Raw genomic sequence first — 25,452 nt, 5'->3', positions numbered from 1 at the left:
TCGATCAGTGCTGTTAGCCTCACAGTCATCTGAGATGTGGAAGAATAGAGGAACCTTCTGGCAGAGTGCGACTCACAGAATATTTTGAAGTCTAGAAACTGTTCTCTTGGTCAATGTGCGGCTGCTGATTTATGTGGCGCAAAGCCATATACAACATGCATGTTGAAACATATCAAAGTTAGCACACACAAACAGGCCATTCAGTCCAACCAGTCTGTGCTGGCCTATACCTTCCACATGAGTAAATAGATCGAATCACATTTACCCTGCCTCATTCCCCATATTCTGACAACCCCTTTTGCTTCAGCCACTTTATACAATTTAATTACACTGAGTTGATAGCACAGAAATTGGCCATTCGGCCCAAATGGCCCATGCTGGCATTTATGCTCCACATGTGACTCCTTCCATCCTACATCATCTCACCCTATCAACGTATCCTGCTATTCTTTGTGTTTATCTAGCTTCCCCTTAAATGCACCTCTACTATTCACCTCAACCACAGTGAGTGAGTTCACATTCTCACCACTCTCTGGGAAAGACGTTTATAATGAATTTCCTGTTGGATTTATTGGTGACTATCTTCTATATATGGCCCCTAGTTTTGGACTACTTCTCTACCTCAATGTTTCAAATTCTGTGGCAAGTTCAGGCCATGGCAGTGCCGTGCTGTCAACTCAACTGAGACAAACCAAGCTGATTCTACGGGGCAATGGGGAAAGAGAAGAGCGAGTGCAATTCATTGGATAGTTCTTTCCAAGAGCCAGTACAGGCATGATGGGCCAAATGGCCTCTTTCTGGGCTGTACCGTTGAATGATTGATTCTCATCTTGAATCTTGACAGTGTTTCTGCCTCAACAGTAACCCTGGGAGTGACTTCTATTGTCTTGCAACACTGTGTGTGTGAAGACACTTCTCCCGTCCTCTGTTCTAAAATGTTTACATTTAATTTTGTATCTGTGGCCCCTCTCGTTTCGGACCACTCAACCAATGGAGACTGTCAATGAGATAAATTAGCAGTTCATTCATTTGTTTTTAGTGATGTTGATTGTGGGCTAAATATTGACCAAGGACACCAGGGAGAACTCCCTTGCTCTTCTTTGAAATAGCGTCTATGGGATCTTTTCACCCATCTGAGGGGACAGACGGGACCTTAGTTTAGCACCCCGTCCAAACGACGGCACTTTCAACAGTGCAGCACTCCCTCGGAACTGCGCTGGGCTGTCAGCCTGGATTATACGCTCAAGTCTCTGGAGTGGGCATGAATCCACAACCTTCTCCTTGGACGTGGAAGTGATTCACACTGAGTGATGGTTGACACATCAGCTTTAGAGTGACCAACACCCACCATACTGTAAAACAGCCTGGTCAGTTGCGGGAGCAGGCATTCGTAATTGATGCGGTAAGGATAGCTGAGACTGGCCCTTAAATGCATTAATTGGAATGTGTACTCGGAGCTTTACTCTGTATCTAACCCTGTGCTGTACCTGCCCTGGGAGTGTTTGATGGGGACGGTGTAGTGGGAGCTTTACTCTGTATCTAACCCTGTGCTGTACCTGCCCTGGGAGTGTTAGCTGTTGTCAATGGATGCAGTTGTTATGAAAATGGTCCATACCCCAACATTGACGTTTTGTTAGGCAAAAGATTCAGAAGAAAGAATGATAAAAATTCATCAGAACCAGAAAATGGGCACAGGGTGGAATAGCATCGGGCACAGGGTGGAATGGGATTGGGCAGCTGGAGGAATGGGATCAGGCAGAGGGTGGAATGTGATCAGGCACAGGGTGGAATGGGATCGGGCAGCTGGAGTAATGGGATCAGGCACAGGGTGGAATGGGATCGGGCACAGGGTGGAATGGGATCGGGCACAGGGTGGAATGGGATCAGGCAGAGGGTGGAATGGGATCGGGCACAGGGTGGAATGGGATCGGGCAGCTGGAGGAATGGGATCAGGCACAGGGTGGAATGGGATCGGGCAAAGGGTGGAATGGGATCGGGCAGCTAGAGGAATGGGATCAGGCACAGGGTGGAATAGGATTGGGCAAAGGGTGGAATGGGATCGGGCACAGGGTGGAATGGGATCGGGCAGCTGGAGGAAAGGGATCAGGCACGGGGAGGAATGGGATCGGGCACAGGGTGGAATAGGATCGGGCACAGGGAGGAATGGGATCGGGCACGGGGAGAAATGGAATCAGGCACAGGGAGGATTGGGATCGGGCACAGGGTGGAATGGGATCGGGCACAGGGTGGAATGGGATCGGGCAGCTGGAGGAATGGGATCAGGCACGCGGAGGAATGGGATCGGGCACAAGGAGGAATGAGATCAGGCACAGGGAGAAATGGAATCAGGCACAGGGAGGAATGGGATCGGGCACAGGGTGGAATGGGATCGGGCAGCTGGAGGAATGGGATCAGGCACGCGGAGGAATGGGATCGGGCACAAGGAGGAATGGGATCAGGCACGGGGAGAAATGGAATCGGGCACAGGGAGGAATGGGATCAGGCACAGGGAGAAATGGGATCGGGCACAGAGAGGAATGGGATGAAGGTGCAGGGTGGAATGGGATCGGACACAGGGAGGAATGGGATCACGCACAGGGAGGAATGGGATCAGGGTACAGGCAAGGAATGCCCAATAGTCACTGTGACCAAGACAGGGTTTAATAATCCAGCTAGTAGATGCAGGGAATCCAGAACTGAACAGCAGTCTTTGAATGCACAGTGTAGGAAATAAATAGGTCTGTCAGTGAGTGAGAGAGAGAGAGAGACACGCTGGAGACAGAGAGAGAGAGAGACACTGACACTAACCTCTGAACATAATTGAACCCTTGACTGCATGGTGCACATTCCAATCCCAGAGTGAGCAAAAAAAAGGCAAAACTTGAAGTTCCTGTTACAATCCAGACGATTTTCACAGAGAAACTAGACAAGCTGTCATGAGCTCCTAACTTAGCCACAATCTGCAGTGCAGCAACTAGCTGAACTTGTAGCCTCACCCACACTGGCCAACATCGACTTCCAAAGAGACACAGCTTCCCTGTAGTCCCTCCCACCTCAAACGCCACTCAACTCTGACACAGGAGTTGCTCTATCCACTCTCGCTTTTTGGGGCACTGCGAGAATTAGACTCCAGCTTAAGCACAGCAGTTATGCTCCTGTCGGCTTCCACTTTTATTTGGGTTTTCAGAGTGATTTAAATCCTCTGGAATAATTGGAACAAAGACCAGTCATTCTATACTGTTAGGGTATTACTGGGAATTGCAAAAAGGTTAACAAGAGAAAATCCGTCTTGCAAAGGGTGACAGTTGGGACATAATGAATCACACAGCGCTTCTTAGCAACAGCTCCTCAGTCAGGGTGGTGTTTAAAATTTAAATGAGGTTTTCACAATTCACAGAATTGTACTGAAAAGAAAGAAATTTTATTGCTGTGATAAAACCTTCACCTATCGGCAAACTTGGCCAGTTTTGGGTGGGAAGATTTTGGCTGTACTGCCCTCCGATGGAAGGCGGAAGTCTATGCTGTGCAGGAAGTGGGGAAAAGAAGGAACCGTATCTGCAAACTCCACCACATAGCAAATATCATGGCCTGCTGACAAAATGAACACCATTTCCAGGGTTCAGGTTTTTTTGAGAAATAATATTGCACCAGGAGAAAGGGATCGAATCGAATTGCAGTGACACCATCATTCCAACTTGGAATCCAACCCCATTCACCCATCACTCCCTGCGCTCACTGACCTACATTGGCTCCCACTCAATTTTAAAATTCACGTCCTTGTGTTCACAGCCCTCCATGGCCTCACTCCCTCCCTATCTCTGTAACATCCTCCAGCCCCACAACCCTCCGAGTCATCTGCCCTCCTTCAATTTTGGCCTCTTGGCCATCCCCAATTTCCATCGTTCCACCATTGGCGGCCGTGCCTTCAGCTGCCTGGGCCCTAAGCTCTGGAGTTCTCTGCCCAAACCTCTCTGCCTCTCTCTCCTCCATTAATTTTGTTTGATAATGATCCTATGAAGTGCCTTGGGATATTTTACTAAGTTAAAAGCACTATATAAATGCATGTTGTTGTTGTAGTGTCATCCCCTTCATCAGTCACCATGTTTGATTTAGATCACTGAGGCCTTTTTTGTAAAGGGAAATGTTTTACTCATTCTCAGGATGTGGGAGTCGGTCAAGACTGGCATTTAATGCCCATCCTTAATTGCCCTGAGAAGGTGGTGGGGTCTTTCTCTTGAGCCACTGAGTTATTGATGCAATTGAAGGGCAATTAAGAATATTGTTGTGTGACTGGAGTCACACACAGATACAGATCAGGTAATGACAGCAGGTTCCCTTTTCTGAAGGGACATCAGTGAATCAGTTGGGTTTTTACAACAATCCGAAAGCTTCACGGTCACTTTTACTCATACCAGATTTTTTATTTCTGTATGTATTTGGATGATCTTAAGTTTACGGAGGGTGAAAGGTGGGAGAACAGCCAGAAGAGGAAGATGAAAATGGTGAGGAAATATTGAGTATGTGACTGAGGTACTCACAGGCAGAAGCCAATGCTCAGAACTTTCCTCAATGTTGTTGCACAATTTGTTGCAAAGTTGTGGTGTGGAAAGATCGGGTCCTAACCAATCGGGTCTGTGAGACATTTACTCACATGAATTGCAAGGAAGTTGGCTGAAATTGACATCGAAAGAGCGAAAGGTTTGAGAAATGTTGATTAACTCTGTGCCACCAGTCCAGTCCATCTGGGAAAGGTTTCTGTGCCAAGACTGATCCTGCAATGTCAATCCCCACCTACCCCAGGGTTCATTGGGACCATGAGGCAGGGAATTGGACCCATGCTGTCGCTAGGCACTCCTCCCCTTAAAAGCATCCATGCTATTCACCTCAACCATTCACTGTGGTAGCGAGTTCCATATTCTCACCACTCTCTGGGTAAAGAGGTTTCACCTGAATTCCCGATTGGATTTATAAATGATTATCTTATATTTAGGACCCCTAGTTTTAGTCTCCCCCACAAGTGGAAACATCATTCCTGCATTTATTGTAGCAAACCCTTTCATAATTTTAAAGACCTCTGTTAGAGAAATAAGAACCTAAGAAATAGGAGCAGGAGTGGGCCATTCGGCCCTTCGAGCCCGCACCGCCATTCAATACGATCATGGCTGATCGTCCAAAACTCAGTACCCTGTTTCCTCTTTCTCCCCATATCCCTCGATTCCTTTAGCCCTAAGAACTATATCTAATTCTTTCTTGAATATATTTAATGATTTGGCCTCAACTGCTTTCTATGGTAGAGAATTCCACAGGTTCACCACTCTCTGGGTGAAGAAATCCCTCCTCATCTCAGTCCTAAATGGCTTACCCTTTATCCTTAGACTGTGACCCCTGGTCCTGGACTCCCCCGCCATCGGGAACATCCTTCCTGCATCTAGTCTGACCAGTCCTGTCAGAATTTTGTATGTTTCTATGAGATCCCCTCTCATTTTTCTAAACTCTAGCGAATACAAGCCTAATCGACCCAATCTCTCTTCATACATCAGTCCTGCCATCGCAGGAATCAGTCTGGTGAACCTTCGCTGCACTCCCTCCATAGCAAGAACATCCTTCCTCAGATAAGGAGACCAAAACTGCACTCAATATTCCAGGTGTGGTCTCACCAAGGCCTTGTATAATTGCAGCAAGACATCCCTGCTCCTGTACTCGAATCCTCTCGCTATGAAGGCCATCATACCACTTACCTTCTTAACTGCCTGCTGCACCTGCATGGCTGATCCTCCACATCATTTCCACTTTCCCACCCTTCCCCATATCCTTTAGTGCCCAAAAATCTATTGATCAGTCTTGAATATACTCAATGGCTGAGCATCCACAGCTCTCTGGGCTAGAGAATTCCAAAAATTCACAACCCTCTGAGTGAAGAAATTTTTCCTCCTCTCAGTCTGAAATGGCTGACCACCTTATCCTGAAATCATTACACCCTAGTTCTTGACTCTCCATCCAGGCGAAACAGCCTCTCACCATCTACCCTGTCGAGCCCTCTAAGGATTTTATACATTTTATACATTTCAATAAGATCATCTCTCATTTTTCTAAATTCCTGAGAATATTCTACTCAGTGGAGAGTGTAGCGTGCTTGGGAGGAAGAGATGACTTTGAACCTCTAGTTTCCAAAGTTCTCTATCACTGGGGGTTTTCCTCACCTCGGGGGGAGGGGGTGGATTTTATGTGGGCGACGAGGGGTCTTGGCCACTGTATGAAAAGCCAGCAGGAGCCCCGCATCTCCTCCTCCGGAGAAGGCCCACCGCAGTACATGTCAATTCTCACTTAAGTGGACAGCGGTGGGCCTTCCCCAGGATTAAGGACCCTGGCGACAGAGGTCCCGCCCACGGAGAGCTATCGGCCAGTCAGATGCCAGCAGCTCTTTTACTGAGCAGCAGCGCTGTGGAAGCGCTGGCTGCTGCTGGTAATGCACCCACCGGAGCCGAGGATCGTTGAGGGACCCAGGCCGCAGGTGAGTCATGGCTGGAGGGGTTTCGCTGGGGCTGGGGGCGGTTGCGGGGCTGGTTCTAGGGGGGTTCAGCAGCAAAGGCAGGGGGGTGGCTCCCAGCAGGCTCCCCACTTCCCGATTCCGGGTCCCCCACTCAGGCACTAAATGCCTTTTAACAAGGGCAACCCCCTGCCCCCATCCAAGCAAGCCAGGAAGCCAGCAAGCAACCTCCACAGGTTTTCTTGTCATGCTTCCTGTGTGGTGACAGGCACACCCGCTGCTGGGCTAATACCAGCGAAGGTGGGATGAGGCCTTTAATCAGGCACTAATTGCCCACTTAAGGGCCTCAACTGGCAGCAGGGCAGAAGGTCATCCATGGGCCACGGACTTAATTGGGGTGGAGGCGGAGGATGGCGAGGTCCACACCCACCACCGTCCTGCCTAATTAAATGCTCTCTCCATCTCCAAACACGCTGTGGGGGAGAACATAAATCCTCCCCCCGACCATGTCTGGGTCTGTTGTACTCATTGATAGAGATTGATCCCTGTGATTGCTCAATAACTCAGTATCATTGCATCATATGATAACCAGGATGGTAGAGGTGAATGGATGGACCTTGGTGATCTTAGTCTATCAATTCCTGTGCTCCTATTCAAGTGCACAAATTTATCCCTGAGACAGCAGTGGACACTGGGGATCGGTTAGCTCAGTTGGCTAGATGTCTTGAAACTGATACAAAAGACACCAACACCATGGGTTTAATCCCTGTGCCAGTTGTGGTAATGGGTAGGGAATTGGAATTGAAGCCCATGATCAGCAGTAATCGTATTGACCAGCAGAGCAGGCTCAATGGACCATATGGTTTGCTTCTACCCCTATTTCTTGTGAGACCTGCCACCTTGCCATGCTGTCTGCTTGAGGAGTGATGTCTCTCAAGCTGCACGTCATCATCTCTCTCTAATGGAAAGAGATGCCAAGGTCCTTTGGGATGACAGACAACAACAACATATGAGATTGACACAAACTCTAGACCAGCAATGTTGAATGGATGTTGTTGACTAGTCAAAGGTGTTGCTATCGTGATAATGTGTTAGCCACAGACATAATTTCAGTAGAGAATGGCTCACATACAGTCCAGGTCAATGTGCGACACTTTGTAGGTATTTAATCAACAAACATCAGTAACCGAGAATGTAAAGCAGTCACAACAATTAAAAAATACTCACACTCTGTGATTTTTGTCTGGAAAAAACACTCCACCCGGGGCGGCCGTGCCTTCAGCTTCCTGAGCCCAAAGCTCTGGAATTCTTTCCCTCAAGCTCTCCGTCTCTCTCTACCTCTCTCTCCTCCTTTAAGGCACTCCTTAAAACCTACTTCTTTGACCAACCTGCCCCTGATATCCCAAGATGTGCCTCGCTGTCAAATTGTGTTTGATACCGCTCCTGTGAAACACTTTGGGATGTTTGACTGCATTAAATGTGTTATATCAATGCAAGTTGTTGTTGCTCTTGCTGAACCACTTACTACTCTGGAGCAGTGCAGGTATCCGGCACGTTAGTTAATATGTCTGCGTCGACCTGCCATGGCTCCATCCCAGCTCAGATCAAAGTGGGCAGTGGTTTAATATGGCAGTGAGCTGCAGTTCTGTTGGAACACAATCTTGTGGCCTCTGCTGGCTTGTTCCCAGCATGGCAGATGGCCCAAGCATTCCTGTGCTGACCACCAGCCAGCTAGAAAATAAGCTCAGCTCCTCATTCTTGGCACCTCCACTGCGCTCAGCCGTCGAGTCTCACTCAGGATTGAGAGTTGGGGGACCATTTAAAGATTTAGATTGGGAAAATAAACCCTCAGCACACATGGTACTCATTCTCTGTACAGCCCTAACATGCAATTTGAAGGGTTTAGGCATGTAACAGTGTAACCCCACCCTTTCCCAGAATTAACACTAAAACTAGTTTACCTCACCCTGCTTTGGGTCCGCTTCCCTCCCCATCCCCTCCCTTCACATCCCAAGTTTTCTCCTTTGCTCTCCCGAAATAACAAAGTTACTCCCAGTGCCCGTACTGAGAGAGTGCTGCATTGTTGTTGGTGCTATTTTTGGTGGGAAATGCTAAACTCTCTGGTGTCCAGGGCAAATATTGATCCCACAACCAACACCTAAAACAGATGATCTGGTCATTTATCACATTGCTGTTTGTGGGCTGTGTGCAAATTGGCTGCCATGGTTCCTACAGTAGTGACTACACTTCAGAAAGTATTTAATTGGCTGTGAAACACTTTGGGACGTCCTGAGGGTGTGAAAGGTGCTATATAAATGCAAGTTCTTTCTTTTTATCACTGCCCTTGAGTGCTTTGAGAAGCCAGCTGAACTCAGATTGGAAGAGAATAGACCTTTCACTCTCCTGGCCGTGCGGACTGGTGTCTTTATCCACTATACAACATTTATATAGCACCTTTCACATTGTAAAACATCCCAAGATGCTAGCCACCTCGTTTGAATTTCACTTTGAGGTTACGATTGGATCTTGCTCGGAACTTCCGAGTCAGAACCAAATCAAACAAAATCTAAAAATGAATCTAGATCAACCACATCAGGGATTAAGATTTTCACAAGTTTGATCCACTTGACACAGTTAGAACCCTTAGGAGGAACTAATCTCAGTCAGTCCCAGCGGTGTGGGCCTCAACACCTCAGATCAAAAGAGGTAAAATCGCCCAGGTTCCTACCTGTGGCACAGTTTGATTTAGCCAACTGGAGATGGGATGGGGGAATCGAACATGTGATCTGGTCAAGTTGGTAGGTTGGACACAGAGGTTGGGTCTGGGGTAATGCTGATTTATCCAGTTCGAGAGGCCAAGCTGAGAACTGCACTGATCGGCAGCCCGAAAATGGCAGCGGTTCCGAGCAGTCCTCCGGGCTCATGTTGGCCAACCTCAAAATGCTGATGGGGAGAGGGCGGGGTGGATCATGACTTCCTTGACCTTCCCCCACTCTGCCCCGAAACACTGACTCCAGCATTGGTTCCTACTCCTGATTACAACCCTGCAACACCGGCTGGAAAGTGCACAAGTGTCGACGTCAGGGTGACTGCAGTGCCTCCTCCTGCAGTTGAAGAGCCTGCCAAGATGCATTGTCATAGAATCATGGAGTCGTGCAGCAAAGAAGGAGGCCATTCAGCCCATCACGCCTGTCCCAGGTCTCTGCAAGAATTATTCCATTAGTCCCAATCCACTCTGGTCCTTCCCAATAGCCCTATACATGTTTTCATTTTAAGTATTTTGAAAGTTACTTTTGAATCTCCTTTCAATACCCCTCCTTTCTGGTACTGCCATCAGATCATAAAAGTTCATTGTGTATAAAAATTGCTACCATTTCCCCTCTGGTTCTTTTGCAAATTACCTTACTTCTGGCACCCTCTGGTAACTGACCCTCCAGCCAGTGGAAATAGTTTCCCTGTATCTACTCTGTCAAAACCCCCATAATTTAGAACACCTTGATTAAAACCACCTTAACCTTCTTTGCTCCAAGGAGAAAAATATTCTCCAGTCTCCCCACGTAGCCTAAGTTATAACCCGCAAGGACAGCAGCAGCTGGACAATAAGGTGGAGAGAGGCGTTCAAGACAACAGACACCAATGAAACTGTACTTCAATCAGGAGGCAGCAGTTGTCGGAGAGGGGAGAAATTGCTGGGAGATGGGGGGAAATTGACAACGCCAGCACATATTCGTGAAGTAGAACGCAGCTATTTTTACATGTGAGAATCAACCAAAGCTACGAATGATTAACTGATTTTACACTCAAAGCCCATGCTGTATGTTCAGGGGAAGAAAAGCAGAACCTGGATCTAGAAGAGGAATCTGCTCATCACAAAAGGTTTCCCTCAATCATCTTGAAACAATAAAACTTGCCCAGCAAAATTTGCCACAATCTCTGCAATAAACACAACACTTCAGTTTCCACTTTAATTGTCAAACTAAACTTTCCTCCTAACTTGGGGATGGAAGGTGCTGGGAGTTGACAGGGATATAGGAGTAGGAGGAGGTGAGTCAGCCCCTTTATCCTCTCCCGCCATTCAGCTAGACCATGGTTCAATCCCATTTAACCACTGTTGCTCCAGATCCTTGATGTGGGAATCCGGAATAAGGGGACATATCCTTAAAATCAGAGCTAGGTCGTTTAGGAATGAAATCAGGAAGACCTTCTTCACACAAAGGGAAGTGGAAATCTGGAACTCGCTCCTTCAAAAGGCTGTTGATGCTGAGGGTTCCATTAGACCTTTGAAGAGTAAGATTGAGAGAGTTTTGTTGGGTAAAGGTATTAAAGGATATGAAGTAAATGTGGATAAATGGAATTGAAGGACAGATCAGCCTTGATCTAATAGAATGGCAGAACAGGCTTGAGGTGCTGAATGGTCTCTCCACTTTCTATGCCTAAAAGTCATGAAAAACTTGCATTTATATCATGCTTTTCACAACTTCTAGACACAAACACCAATGTGATAATGACCAGATAATCTGTTTCGTGATGTTTATAAATATTGCTCAGGACACCAGGGATAATTCCCTATTCATAGAGTCATAGAATCATTTATGGCACAGAAAGAGGCCATTTGGCCCATCGAATCCATGCCAGCTCTCCACGGAGCTATGCTGTCAATCCCACTCCCTGGCTGAATCTCCTGCAAGTCTATTTCTCTCAGGTGGCCATTCAACTTCCTCTTGAAGTCATGGATCATCTCCAATTCCACCACCCTTGTGGCCAGCGAGTTCCAGGTCATTGCCACCCACTGGGTAAAAAAATGCTTCCTCATATTCCCATTTCATCTTTTGCCCCAAACTTTCCATCTTATTCCTTGTACCATTTGTTAATGGAAACAGCTTTTCCTTGTCTAATCTATCTAACCCGGTCATAATCTTGTACATTTCTATTAAATCTCCCCTCCATTTCCTTTGCTCCAAGGAGAACAACCCCAGCTTCTCCAACCTAACCTTGTAACTAAAATCCCTCATCCCTGGAACCATTCTGATAAGTCTCCTCTGCACCCTCTCAAGGACTGTCACATCCTTCTGGTGGTGACCAGAACTGGACACAATACTCTGGTTGTGGCCTAACCAGAGCTTTATAGAGGTTCAGCATAACTTCCCTGCTTTTGTACTCAATGCCTATATTTATGAAGCTCAAGATCCCATATGCTTTACTAACCATAAAACCATAGAAAAATTACAGAAGGAGGCCATTCAGCCTGTCATGTCTGTGCTGGCTGAAAACTAGCCCCCCAGTCTAATTCCACCTTCCAGCACCCGGTCCATAGCCTTGCCGTTTACAGCACTTCAGGTACATGTCCAGGTACCTTTTGAAAGAATTGAGGGTCTCTGCCACCACCATTCCTGGCAGTGAATTCCAGGCACCCACCATCCTCTGGGTGAAAAAGTTTTTCCTCATGTCCCCTCTAATCCTGCTACCAATCACCTTAAATCTGTGCCCCCTGGTAATTGACCTCTCTGCTAGGGGAAACAGGTCCTTCCTGTCTACTCTATCCAGGACCCTCATAATTTTGTACACCTCAATTCAGTCACCCCTCAGCCTCCTCTGTTCTAAGGAAAACAATCCTAGTCAATCCAATCTTTCCTCATAGCTACAACTTTCAAGCCCTGGAATGAGAGCAATCTCTCAATATGTCCTGCCACCTTCAAAGATAGATGCACATGCCCCCCCATGTCCCTCTGTTCCTGCACACTCTTTAGAACTGTGCCATTAAGTACATACTTTCTCTCTCTATTCCTTCTGCCAAAATGCATCACCTCACACTTGTCAGTATTAAATTCCATCTGCCTCCTCTCTACCCATTCTGCTAGCCTATCTATGTCCTGTTCAGGTGGTTCATATCATCCTCACTGTTTGCCACTCCTCTAAGTTTGGTGTCATCAGCAAATTTTGAGATTCTACTCTGTATTCCAAAATCCAGGTCATTTATATATATCAAAAAAAGCAGTGATCCCAGCACTGATCCTTGGGAACACCATTGTCTACCATTCTCCAGTTGGAAATCAACCATTTATTAAGATTCGCTGTTTTCTGTCCATAGCCAATTTTTTTTTATCCAATTGGACATTGACTCTCCTGTTCCATGAGCCTCCATTTTCTTAGCCAGCCTTTTATGTGGTACCTTATCAAATGTTTTCTTAAAATCCATATAAACAACATTCACTGCATCCCCTTCATCAACCTTCTCTGTTACTTCATCAAAAAATTCACTTAGATTAATCAAGCATGATCTGCCTTTTACAAATCCATGCTGACTATCCTTAATCTGGTCTGATTAGTAAGTTTGCGGACGACACAAAGGTTGGTGGAGTTGCGGATAGTGATGAGGATTGTCAGAGGATACAGCAGGATACAGGTCGGTTGGAGACTTGGGCAGAGAAATGGCAGATGGAGTTTAATGCGGACAAATGTGAGGTAATGCATTTTGACCAGAGGACTTATCTACCCTAAGCATAACCAGTCTTTTTAGTACCTCTCCCCTCTCAATATTTATCCTATCTTTTGCCTCTACTCTCTCTGCTCCTTCTGATATTTTGTCAACCTCCATTTCCTTCTTAAACACAGATACAAAGTACTCATTAAGTATATTAGCCTTGTACTGCATCTCAAAGCACATCTTACCCTCTCTGTCCCTAATAGGTCCAACCCTTCCTCCTTGCTTACTATTTACGTGCTGGTAGAAGATTTTTGGGTTCCCTTTTATGTTGATTGCCATTCTATTCTCATATTCTCTCTTTGCCAGTCTTATTTTTCTCTTCACCTCCCCTCTCAACCTATTGTATATGGCCTGATTCTCATTTGATGAGTTCACCTGACATGCATCATACACCCTCTTTTCTTGTTTCATCATTATCTCTCTCCCTCGTCAACCAAGGAGCCTGTTCTTGTCTCCCCAACCTTTCACCCTTGTTGGAATGTATCTAGCCTGTGCCTGAAGCAACTCTTTCTTAAAGATAACCCATTGTTCCGATATAGCTGTTTGAAATAGCATCATAAGATCTTTTAGGCCCACCTGAAGGAACAGAACAGGTATCAGTTTAATGTCTCCTCCGAGAGATGGCACCTCCAGCAGTGTAGCTCTCCCTCAGTACTGCACTGGGAGTATTAACCAGATTTTTGTTTCTGGAGTGGGATTTGAACCCACAAACTTCCGGCTCAGAGATATGAATGTTACCCACTGAGCCACGGCTATCATCTCAAAGAGCACCTGTGGAGAATGGGTACCTGGAAAAAGTACAACAAGCAAACAATGTCAAGATTCAACGGAGGGTCAGCATTGGCTCAAAAAACAGCCAATCAGAATCCCAATGCTTTGAAGAGACAGCAGTCGAGGTACAGATGATTGGGTTGGGGGGAGGGGTGTATGAGGAGGAAATACAGGGTCTGATGTGACTGTCCCTCACAGTGACTTTGGTTTTGCAGCATTGCTCTCAGTATCTCTTAACACTAACCTTTGTGCTTGAACGTGGACCTCCCGTTGCATTCAATATTCCTTCTCTTTACAGCCAAAAAGCATCTGTCGAGGGTGTAAAGATGAAAGACAGCCAACATTAGCAAAGATTGAATTACTATCCAAAAACTTGCAGCTTCTTCACCTACCGTTAGTCAGAAAACCAGCACAATAATCGAGGCACAGTGACTATATTGTCACAACACTGGCCTTCCCCTCACAGACAGGAACTAAAGATCGCCACAAGAGGTTGTGAGCTTCCACCCACCCACTCGGCTCACACCCTCTACCCATCCCCAAACTGCATTCACCACACCAACCCCACATCCACCATGTCCTAACACCCACCCACTCCATCTAGCAATTCCCCACCCACACCCCCACCCATCCACACACCTTCAAATCCTCCCCTAGCCCCATATTCCCTATCCTCCACCCACACGCTACCCACTCCACCCTGCCCCCACCCCCAAGCCCACCACAACAGATTTTTGCTGGGTAACAGTTTCGAGGGATATGAAGCGAAGCCAGATAAATAGGGTTGAGGTACAGATCAGCCATGATCCATTCTATTAGACCAGGCTGGAGGTGTGAACTAGTCTACACCTGATCCGATGTTAAAAAGACTTAAAATACTTGCATTTATATAGCGCCTTTCATGATCTCTGGATGTCTCAAAGGGCTTTACACCAAAGAAGTACTTTTGAAGTGTAGTCACTATTGTATTGTTGGAAATGTGGCAGCCAGCTTGTGCAAAGCAATATCCCACAAACAGCAATGTGATATTGGCCAGATAATCTGTTTTAGTGATGTTGGTTGAGGGATAAATATTGAACAGGACCAGGAGATCTTCCCTGCACTGTGAAGCTGAACTGTACAGAAAATAACACCAACAACTCATATTTATATAGCTCCTTTAACATAGTAAAACATCCCAAGCTGTTTCACAGGAGGGTAATCAAACAACATTTGACACCAAGCCACATAAGGAGATATTAGGGCAGGTGAACAAAAGATTGGTCAAAGAGCTCGGTTTTAAAGAGTGTCTTAAAGGAGGAGAGAGTGGGAGAGAGTCGGAAAGGTTTATGGAGGGAGCTGTCCTCAGATGTTCAGGCAACTGGGGGTCAGTGCTTCCTGTAAAACCATCCAGGGAGCCTGTTGTGGTCACTGAGTGTCATGTATAAATAGCCATCGCTTGAGGCCAGTTTTCGAATGGGTGGCAATGCCTCCCTTAGTTGAATAGCTGACTGTCTGTTCCTAACCACCATCGAGAATGGCCGCCCATGGAACTGCTCGACAGGAAGGACCTGACCCCTTTCAGGAGACAAACTGCAATGATGAAGAGATAGTTTGGCAGGAAACATTTGGGGCGGAATTTTATTATTCAAATTTAGCTGAATAACAAAGCAGCATTTATTGTCCAATAAAAACCCTTTGGGATTTTGAAACCATCTCATCTTACCACAGAGAAGGGAACTCGAGCCTTGAGTTGCAGCAACTTGATCTCACGGTTGGCATGACAACGGCTTACAACACATAGTTAGTAAAAACTCTGGTACTTTTTGCAATCGAATAATTCGCCAGCATTTGGCCGTTAAGAGTCACAGTGTGTTGTATGGATGGGAGCAGAAAGTTACAAAGGGACACACAGATAAATTAAGGGAGCAGGCAAAACTGTAGCAGATAGACTCCAATATCTTTCATTCGCCCATCAGCCATGCTGTTATGTGAAAACTGAGCTGAAGTAGGCCCAACTTTTTTTATTCTTTCATAGGATGCAGGCAAAGCCAGTGTTTATTGCACATCCCTAATTGTCCTTGATAACTGCGTGGCTTGCTCGGCCATTTCAGAGTCAACGACATTGCTGTGGGTCTGGAGTCACATGTAGGCCAGACCAGGTAAGGACGCCAGATTTAAAAAAAAATTTTATTCATTCATGGGATGTTGGCATCGCTTTTATTGCCCATCCCTAATTGCCCTTGAACTGAGTGGCTTGCTAGGCTATTTCCTTCCCTAAAGGAAGGACCAGATGGGTTGTTAACAACAATCACTGATAGCTTTGTGGCACCATTACAGAGACTAGCTTTCAATTCTAGATTTATTTTTTATTAATTAACTGAATTTAAATTCCATCAGTTGTCATGGGCATGATTTGAACCCATGTCCCCAGGGCATTAGCCTGGCTGCTACTAGTCCAGTGACATTATCACTACACCACCATCTCCCCCTTATAAAAACTCATCACTCTGAAATGCTGACTGTTTAACAAGCATAAGAACATAAAAACATAGAAATAGGAGCAGGAATAGGCCATAAGTCTCCTCAGGCATGTTCTGCCATTCAATATGGCTGATCGTCTGCCTAAATTCCACTTTCCTGTCCTATCCCCATATCCCTGATTCCCTTGGTATCCAAAAATCTACTGATCTCATTCTTGAACAAACTCAATACCTGAGCATTCACAGCCCTCTGGGGTAAAGAATTCCAAAGATTCACATCCCTTTGAATGAAGAAATTTCTCTTCAACTTTGTCCAAAATGGCCGACCCCCTTATCCTGAGAGTGTGATCCTGTGTTCACGACTCTCCAGCCAGGGGCAAACAGTCTCGCAGCATCTACCCTGTCAAGCCTGTAAGAATGTTATATATTTCAATGAGATCACCTCTCATTCTTCTCCAGACAGTATAGGCCTACTCTACTCAATATCTCCTCATAGGACAACTCTTTCATCTCAGGAATCAATCTACCTTCATTGCACTCCCTCTAAGGCAAGTACATCCTTCCTTAGGTATGGAAACTAAAACTGTATACTGTGCTCCAGGTTGTGTTCTCACCAAAGTCCTGTACAATTGCAGTCAGACTTCCTTACTCATGTATTTCAAACCCCTCCCATTTGCTTTCCTCCTTGCTTGCTGTACCTACAGGTTAACGTCCCATGATTTGTGTACAAGAACACCCAAATCCCTCTGCGTACCAACATTACGCAGTATCTGACTTTTAAAAAAATATTCCGCTTTTCTATTCTCCCCCACATTATGCGTCATCTGCCCCCTTCTTGGCCAATCATTTAGCCTGTCTGGGGAGGAGATGGTGGCGTAGCGATAATGTCACTGAGGTAGCAATCCAGAGTCCCAAACTAATATTCTGTGGGCACAGGTTCAAATCCATGGCGCTGGTGGAATTTAAATTCAATTAATTAATAATTTTTAAAAATCTAGAATTGAAAGCTAGTCCCAATAATGGTGCCATGAAACTATCATCGATTGTAGTAAAAAAAAAAATCTGGTTCACTAATGTCCTTTAGGGATGTAAATCTGCTGTCCTTACCTGGTTTGGTCTACATGTGACTCCAGACCCACAGCGATGTAGTTGTCTCTTAACCGTCCTCTGAAATAAGCTAGCAAGCCTTTCAGTTGCCAAGGGTGATTAGGGATGGGCAACAAAGGCTGGCCTTGCCAGCAACACCCACATCCCATGAAAGAATTTTTAAGAAGTCTCTTTGCATCCTCCTCACAGCTTACATTCCCACCTAGCTGTGTGTCATCAGCAAACTTGGACACATTACACTCAGTCACTTCACCTAAGTCATTAATATAGATTGTAAATAACTGAGGCCCCAGCACTGACCCTTGTGGCACTCTGCTGTCAGGAAAACCCTATATGCCAAATAGGATATATTAATTTAATCGGTTGGAAATTTACCTTAGATTTTTAATGGAAAAAAACCCCACAAGTAACATTTTAAAAAATAGCAGCCAAGATGGCCACTGCCATTTACATCTGAAATACCAGGAGACTGAACTGGAGACAAAAAGTCTAAAAAGAAGCTCAGCCATGACAGTGGCTTGCTCTAAGTGATTGAATTACCTGGAATGGCTTCATTAGCATGGCCATCAAGGCCATCCTCACCCATTGACTTTGAAAGAGCCAAACCCCTCCAAGTGTGAATGGACATCCTGGGGCATGTAGAACTTTGAATTTCATTACAAGATTCCAGAAAAACCTCATTGGAAATGAAAGGGGATTGAGCAGAACCGTGTGACCACCTGTTCATCTCTGAAGAAACAAGTTTTGTTACACAGCCAAGCAGACAGGCAGTAATCGAGTGGACAGTAGCTGAGAAGGCTGCTGCTGGCCTCTCTTTCTCTCTCTCCTCTCTCTCTGCCCAGAAAACATCAAGTGAAAACCGTCTGTGACTGTGGACCCTCCAAACCTGCAGGCTGCTACAGCCAGTGACAAGGGGAGGAGAATCCAAATGCAATTCTGCCTTTAAGCAACCCTGAGCCAAGCAGGCCAATCAAAGTGCACTTTGACCAGCGAGGACTTCAAGAATACAGCTTCAGCCGAGGACTACTGGATTTAAGTTCCATTTATTCTGGGCTTTAATCCAACCACTAACTCTGTTTCTCTCTGTACTCTATTTGTGTGTGTGTGATTCTCATGTGAATGTGTAGCATAGTTTTAGTATTTTTAAATCGGGTTACAGTGTTAAGTATGATAAACTTACATCTTTCTTGTTTAAACTCAAGAAAACCTGTCCAACTGGTTCTTTCGCAATCGCAGTAAAGGTAAAAAGGTAAAACGTTCACAGAGTTGGTAAACATAACCACTGTTTAAAAGAAATAAACCCTGTTGCGGTCAAATAAGTAGAAGGGGCAAGAGGGGAGCCTGAGACCCCCCTCCTCACCTCACCGTAACACTGCTAATTACTGACTGCCAAGCCGAAAATGACCCGTTTATCCCCACACTCGGTTTTCTGCCCATTAACCAATCCTCCATCCACGCTAATATATTACTCCCAGTCCTCCTAACATCTCTGCTAAGTGTGATCATTCAGGCACTCGCCATTTGTATTCCCGTGGTTGGAGTGAACCAATGCAACTGACTGATGAAGCTGTGGTTCTAGCGCAGCTAACTGCATACAGACCAGGCCTGTGTGCCTCTATTCCTGGCTGAGTAAAACCTTGGCAGTCACCAGGGAAAAAAACCTTTCTGAATGTCTCAGGTGGAAATGGGTGATCTTGGCTCAATGGAAGTAAGCTGGCAAGCTGGTCGAGAGGCGCTCACTGAGCATAGAAATGCCTGCTCCTGAACATCTCCTGGTTTGGGGATCTAATCCTCCTCCTTCCATACTAAAATTATTAGCAGGAGGATTTTGATTCCTGTGGAATCTTGCTTAACCTCTGGAACCAGGTGAGATCACTGTGCTCGTACTTTGCACTCGGAGAATTCCCTCTCCTGAGCATTACCCAGCTGCAAATTGTGTGTGTGTATGTGTATAGCTGTGTGGGTGTGAGTGTGAATGTGTGTTTGTGTGCTTGTGTATGTGTATAGCTGTGTGTGTGTGAGAGAGTGTGTGTGTATGTGAGTGTGAATATTTGTTTGTATAGATGTGTATAGCTTTTTGTATATGTGTGTGTGTGTATGTGTGTTAGCATGCAACATGTGTTTGTGAGAGTGTGCAGCATGGGTGAATGTGTGTGAAATGTATGAGTGTGTGTGCATCCACATGAGTAAGTGTGTGTTTTAGTGTGTGTTTGTGTTTTTGTGTCTGTACATGCAAGTGTCTTTGTGAGTGTACCTGTGTGTGGATATATAGCGAGACCAGAATTGGGTTTGGTTGTCATACACATGCCCTGTTAGAATAACCTGCCCACACTTATTATCGAAAAACAGATGTGACGATGGCCCATTTAGTAACAAGGTATCAGAGGGTGACTCACACATGGTGGAACAGCAAATATATCTTGGCAGGATCATTAACAACAGTGACAAAAATTGCAGGTAGAAACTAGCTAGAGATTAACTCATTTGTGGGAGCTTGCTGTGCACAAATTGGCTGCTAGCTATGTTTCCTACATTACAACAATGACTGCACTGCAAAACTACTTCATTGGCTAGGAAGCACTTTACCACCTCCTGAAGTGGTGAAAATAAATCCTTTCTTCTTTCACCTCCTTGAACTCTGAATAAGCAAAACAATTTCAATCACATTGATAGGCGAGAATCTGTCCCTCCATCCTACAAAGGGTTAATCTCCCTGCCGGATGAAACTGGTTTCCTGTGACCTGTAACCTTCCCCCTTTCCTATTTACTTTGTAGTCCCATTTCTTCAGTGCTCAATAAAGACAAGTGGACTTAAAACCCAAGCACAATGTTGCAACAACTTACCCAGCACGGCAGGAACTGGTATTTAACACTGTATCTCAAAGCAATTGGAAATTTCAACTCCTGATTTTGGACGTCTGAAGTAATTTTTCTGAGTCGCAGCTGCTGCTTTTACTAAACTGGATATTTCACAATGGCAGACTGTCCCATCGATTATAACAACAGCAAGTGTAAACAGTGTATGGAATGTCCCACCCCTGCTCCAGCAATTGCTCTGTTCCTGCTTCAATTCCTGTTTCTGTTCCTATATCGATAGAAGTGGAGATGGTAGAGGCAACGGCTGGGGGTGAAAATTGATAGGCAAGAGGTACTGGAAAAGGGGGCTATGCTAAGAGCAGGTATGTCACCTGGTCCGGATGGCTTGCATCCGGAAGTGGGGGTGGAGATAGCAGAAGAGCTTGCTATAATCTTTCAATCTTCCCTGGATATGGGGAGGAGCCAGAGGATTGTGGCAAATGTGACACCCTTCTTTAAGAAAGGGTGTAAGGACATTCTTAGTAACTACAGGCCAGTTTGTTTAACATCAGTGGTGGGTAAGGTTTTAGAAACAATAATCAGGGAAAATATCAGCACTTGGGGATCTTTTAGTTAATTAAGGATAGTAAGTGCAAATTTATAAAAGGCAGATCGTGCTTGACTAATCTGATTGAATTTTTTGATGAAGTAACAGAGAAGGTTGATGAAGGGAATACAGTGGATGTTGTCTATATGGATTTTAAGAAAACATTTGACAAAGTAAAAGGCTAGTTAACAAAATTGAGGCTCATGGAATTGGAGGGTAAGAGTCCAAATTGGTAAAAAAAAATTGGCTTAAGGGCAGAAAATAACGTGTTGTGGTGAGTGTTTTTTTCAGACTGGAGAATGGTAGACACTGGTGTTCCCTAAGGGTCAGTGCTGGGACCACTGCTTTTTTTGCTATATATAAATGACTTGGATATTGGAATACAGAGTAAAATTTCAAAATTTGCTGATACCAAACTTGTAGGAGTGGCTAACAGTAGCAATGTTACAAATCGACTGCAACAGGACATAGTTAGAACCATAGAACCATAGAAAAGTTACAGCACAGAAGGAGGCCATTCAGCCCAGTTATGCTAGCAGAATGGGCAGACAAGTGGCAGATGGAATTTAATACAAAGAAGTGTGAGGTGATACATTTTGGCAGCAGGGATAGGGAGAGGGAATATAGACTTAATGGCACAGTTCTAAAGAGTGTGCAGGGACAGAGGGACCTGTGGGTGCATATGCATAGATACTTGAAGATGGCAGGACATACTGAGAGAGTAGTTAGCAAAGCATATGGGATCTTGTGCTTCATAGATAGGGGTATGAGTACAAAAGCGGGAAGTATGCTGAACCTTTATAAAGCTCTGGTTAGGCCGCAATTAGAATACTGCATCCAGTTCTGGTCACCACACTTTAGGAAGGATGTGAGTGTCCTTGAGAGGGTGGAAAGGAGATTTACCCGAATGGTTCCAGGGATGGAGGATTTTAGCTACAAGGAGAAGCTAAGATTGTTCTTCTTGAAGCAAAGGAGGTTTGATAGATTATGACCAGGTTTAGATAAGGTAGACAAAGAAAAACTGTTTCCAGTAGCTGATGGTACAGGGACTAGGGGACACAGATTTAAGGTTGTGGACAAGAGATACAGGGGCAATGAGAGGATGAACTTTTTAACGCAGAGAGTGGTAATGACCTGGAACACGTCACCTATGAGGATGATGGAAGCAGGGATGGCAAATGATTTCAAATAAAAATTGGATGGGCATTTGAGGGAAATAACCTTGCAGAGCAACAGGGATAGAGGGGGAATGGGACTGACTGGTTGCTATACAGAAAGCCTGTATGAATTCAATGGGCCGAAATGCCTCCTTCTGTGTCATAATGAGTCAATTACTCTGACTCCTGCTCCAGTTCCCACTCCAGCTCCTGCTCCTGTTCCTGCCGCTACCCCCATACCCCGTATCCAAGTAACTGAGTACCCCTATATCCCAGTACCCGAGTATCCCATACCAGATTAACTGAGTACCCCTGTACCCGAGTACCCCGCACCCCAGTATCCCATACCAGAGTAACTGAATACCCCAGTACCTGAGTTCCACTGTAATCCAGTACCCGAGTATCCGAGGGCCCGAGTGCCCCATACCCAAGTAACTGAGTACTCTTGTACCCCAGTACCCAAGTACCCTGTACCCCAGTATTTCAATTCCCCAGTAACTGCATATGCTGTTCTCCCTGGTGTCCTGGCCAATATTTATCCCTCAATGTACACCTAAAACAGATTATCCAGCAGTACCTCATTGACTGATGCTGTGAAAGTCACTATACAAATGCAACTTTATTTTTTCACTTTCACTCTGAGAGTTTAGTGTGAGGTAATTTTGCAGGTGGCAGGACTATATCTCCAACACAGAAGTCCTTGAAGCGGCCAACACCCCCAGCTTATACACACTACTGAGTCAGCGGCGCTTGAGATGGCTTGGCCATGTGAGCCGCATGGAAGATGGCAGGATCCCCAAAGACACATTGTACAGCGAGCTCGCCACTGGTATCAGACCCACCGGCCGTCCATGTCTCCGCTATAAAGACGTCTGCAAACGCGACATGAAATCGTGTGACATTGATCACAAGTCGTGGGAGTCAGTTTCCAGCATTCGCCAGAGCGGCACAGTGGCGCAGTGGTTAGCACCGCAGCCTCACAGCTCCAGGGACCCGGGTTCGATTCCAGGTACTGCCTGTGTGGAGTTTGCAAGTTCTCCCTGTGTCTGCGTGGGTTTTCTCCGGGTGCTCCGGTTTCCTCCCACAAGCCAAAAGACTTGCAGGTTGATAGGTAAATTGGCCATTATAAATTGTCACTAGTGTAGGTAGGTGGTAGGGAAATATAGGGACAGGTGGGGATGTTTGGTAGGAATATGGGATTAGTGTAGGATTAGTATAAATGGGTGGTTGATGTTCGGCACAGACTCGGTGGGCCGAAGGGCCTGTTTCAGTGCTGTATCTCTAATCTAAAAAAAAATCTAAAGCTGGCGGGCAGCCATAAAGACAGGGCTAAATTGTGGCGAGTCGAAGAGACTTAGTAGTTGGCAGGAAAAAATACAGAGGCGCAAGGGGAGAGCCAACTGTGCAACAGCCCCGACAAACAAATTTCTCTGCAGCACCTGTGGAAGAGCCTGTCACTCTAGAATTGGCCTTTATAGCCATTCCAGGCGCTGCTTCACAAACCACTGACCACCTCCAGGCGCATATCCATTGTCTCTCGAGATAAGGAGGCCCAAAAGAAAAAAAAGAAAGAATTTTGCAGTATTACCTTCTCCTTCACTATCCGCTGTACAGTCACCTCCTTCCAAACCGAAAGAGCTCCGTATCCTCCAGTCACCCCTGGTGAACCAGTCCGTATGGATTAGCTGCCTGTTTCTTCACTGCAATGCTCCACAGCTCAAACTGTATTTCAGTGACCCAGAGACGGATGCAGTGTTCAAGATCTGACTTGCCCTGTGCAAGGTGAACCTCTCATACACCAATCCTAAACTAAATCAGCTAATGGAAATGGAATTTGTCACATACTTGGAGGTCATAAATCAGTGTTCCTGCAGCTAGCATGAATTGTGCTCCTAACCAGACAGGTATTCCTCCTTCTTCTTGGAGGGAGTTTAACTAACGTAAAGGTCAGGTTGGGAAATTTCTACATTTCAAACCGTCAGGCTAAAGCCCCCTGGCTCCTGTGTGTATTGCGGTGCACAGTGACCCTTGTTAACATCCGTCATAGATAGTTAACCCATGAGGTCCTGAGCAACTGCACTCACTACAATTCCATGTTCAATGGGCATTATTGTTCAACAGCAGAAAACAAGAAGACTGGGAACAAGGCCCATGAAACATTCCAGCTCAATGAATCATGGATTTCACAAGCACTCAGTAAAGGATCCGAACTCTTTCCCACCAGATAAGCTGATCAAGAAGGCATACAGGACACTTTCCCATATTGTTTTGTGACAATATCACTGTGCTAAATGGGATAGACTCAGAACAGATCAAAACCGGGCATCCATGAGACTCTGTGGGGCATCAGCAGTGGCAGAGTTATATTCAACCCCAATTCCTAACCACATGGTCCGGCATATCCCTCACTCTATCATTACCATCAAGCTAGGATATCAATCCTGGTTCAACAAGGAATGCAGGACAGCATGCCAGGAGAAGCACCAGGCATAACTAAAAATGAGGTGCCAACTTGGTGGAACTACAACGTAGGACTACTTGTATGCTGAACAGCGGAAGCAGCGTGCAATAGACAGAGCTAAGTAATCCCGTAAGCAACAGATCAGATCAAAGCTCTGCAGTCCTGCCACATCCAGTCATGAATGGAGGTGGACAATTAAACCACTAACAGGAGGAGGTGGCTCCACAAATATCCCCATCCTCAATGATGGGGGAGCCCAGCACATCAGTGCAAAAGATAAGGCTGAAGCATTTGCAACAATCTTCAGCCAGAAGTGCCGAGTTGATGATCCATCTTGGCCTCCTCCTGAAGTTCCCAGCATCACAGATGCCAGACTTCAGCCAATTCGATTCACTCCACATGATAGCAAGAAACGGATGAAGGCAATGGAAATTCCATTTGCATTAGCTGGTTTAGTTTGGGATTAGTGTGTGGGACGTTCGCTTTGTACAGGGCGAGTTGCACCTTGAATACTCCATTGATCTCTGGGTCACTGAAATACACAGGGAGATGTTTGAGCCCTGGAGCATTGCCGTGAAGAGAGAAGCAGCTAATCTGACTTGGGAATTGGGGTACAGGCGTACTCAGGTACTAACAACACTCTGGCAATAGTACTAAAGACTTGTGCTCCAGAACTAGCTGCACCCGCAGCCAAGCCTTTCCAGTGCAGCTACAAAACTGGATATACCTGAAAATGTGGAAAATTGCCCAAGTATGTCCTATCCAAAAAAAGTAGGACAAATCCAATCCGGCCAATTACTGCCCCATCAGTCTACTCTCGAGCATCAGCAAAGTGATAGAAAGGGTCGTCACCAGTCCTATCAAGTGATACTTATTCAGTAATAACCTGCTCATCGATTCTCAGTTTGGATTCCACCAGGCCACTCAGCTCCAGACCTCATTGCAGCCTTGGTCCAAATATGAACAAAAGAGCTGAATTCCAGAGGTGAGGTGAGAGTGACTGCCCTTGACATCAAGGTAACATTTGACCAAGTATGGCACTAAGCAGCCCGAGCAAAATTGAAGTCAATGGGAATCAACGGGAAAGCTCTTCACTGGTTGGAGTCATACCTAGCACAAA

The 25,452-nt window shown here is 45.7% G+C and overlaps 1 protein-coding gene across 10 annotated transcripts in view; it reads right to left on the bottom strand.

The window, feature by feature from the left end:
- The window catches only part of LOC137375477 (phospholipase D1-like), a 235,373-nt gene that overhangs the window by 146,361 nt on the left and 63,560 nt on the right, over positions 1–25,452 (bottom strand). For 4 of the 10 annotated variants that reach the window (XM_068042781.1, XM_068042780.1, XM_068042779.1 and 1 more), the window contains exon 2: positions 13,987–14,051. The gene's annotated coding sequence lies outside the window, so the exon portion shown is untranslated. Of the gene's footprint in view, positions 1–2,808; positions 3,010–13,547; positions 13,760–13,986; positions 14,052–20,155; positions 20,176–23,459; positions 23,860–25,452 lie in introns of those variants that run through there. The other 6 variants (XM_068042777.1, XM_068042787.1, XM_068042778.1 and 3 more) reach the window with 5 other exon arrangements.

Source organism: Heterodontus francisci, chromosome 11 (genome assembly GCF_036365525.1).
Source record: "Heterodontus francisci isolate sHetFra1 chromosome 11, sHetFra1.hap1, whole genome shotgun sequence".
In the NCBI taxonomy this organism is placed as follows: domain Eukaryota; kingdom Metazoa; phylum Chordata; class Chondrichthyes; order Heterodontiformes; family Heterodontidae; genus Heterodontus; species Heterodontus francisci.
Note: the sequence above shows the minus strand (reverse complement) of the source record. Positions and strands in the feature narration are given on the sequence as shown.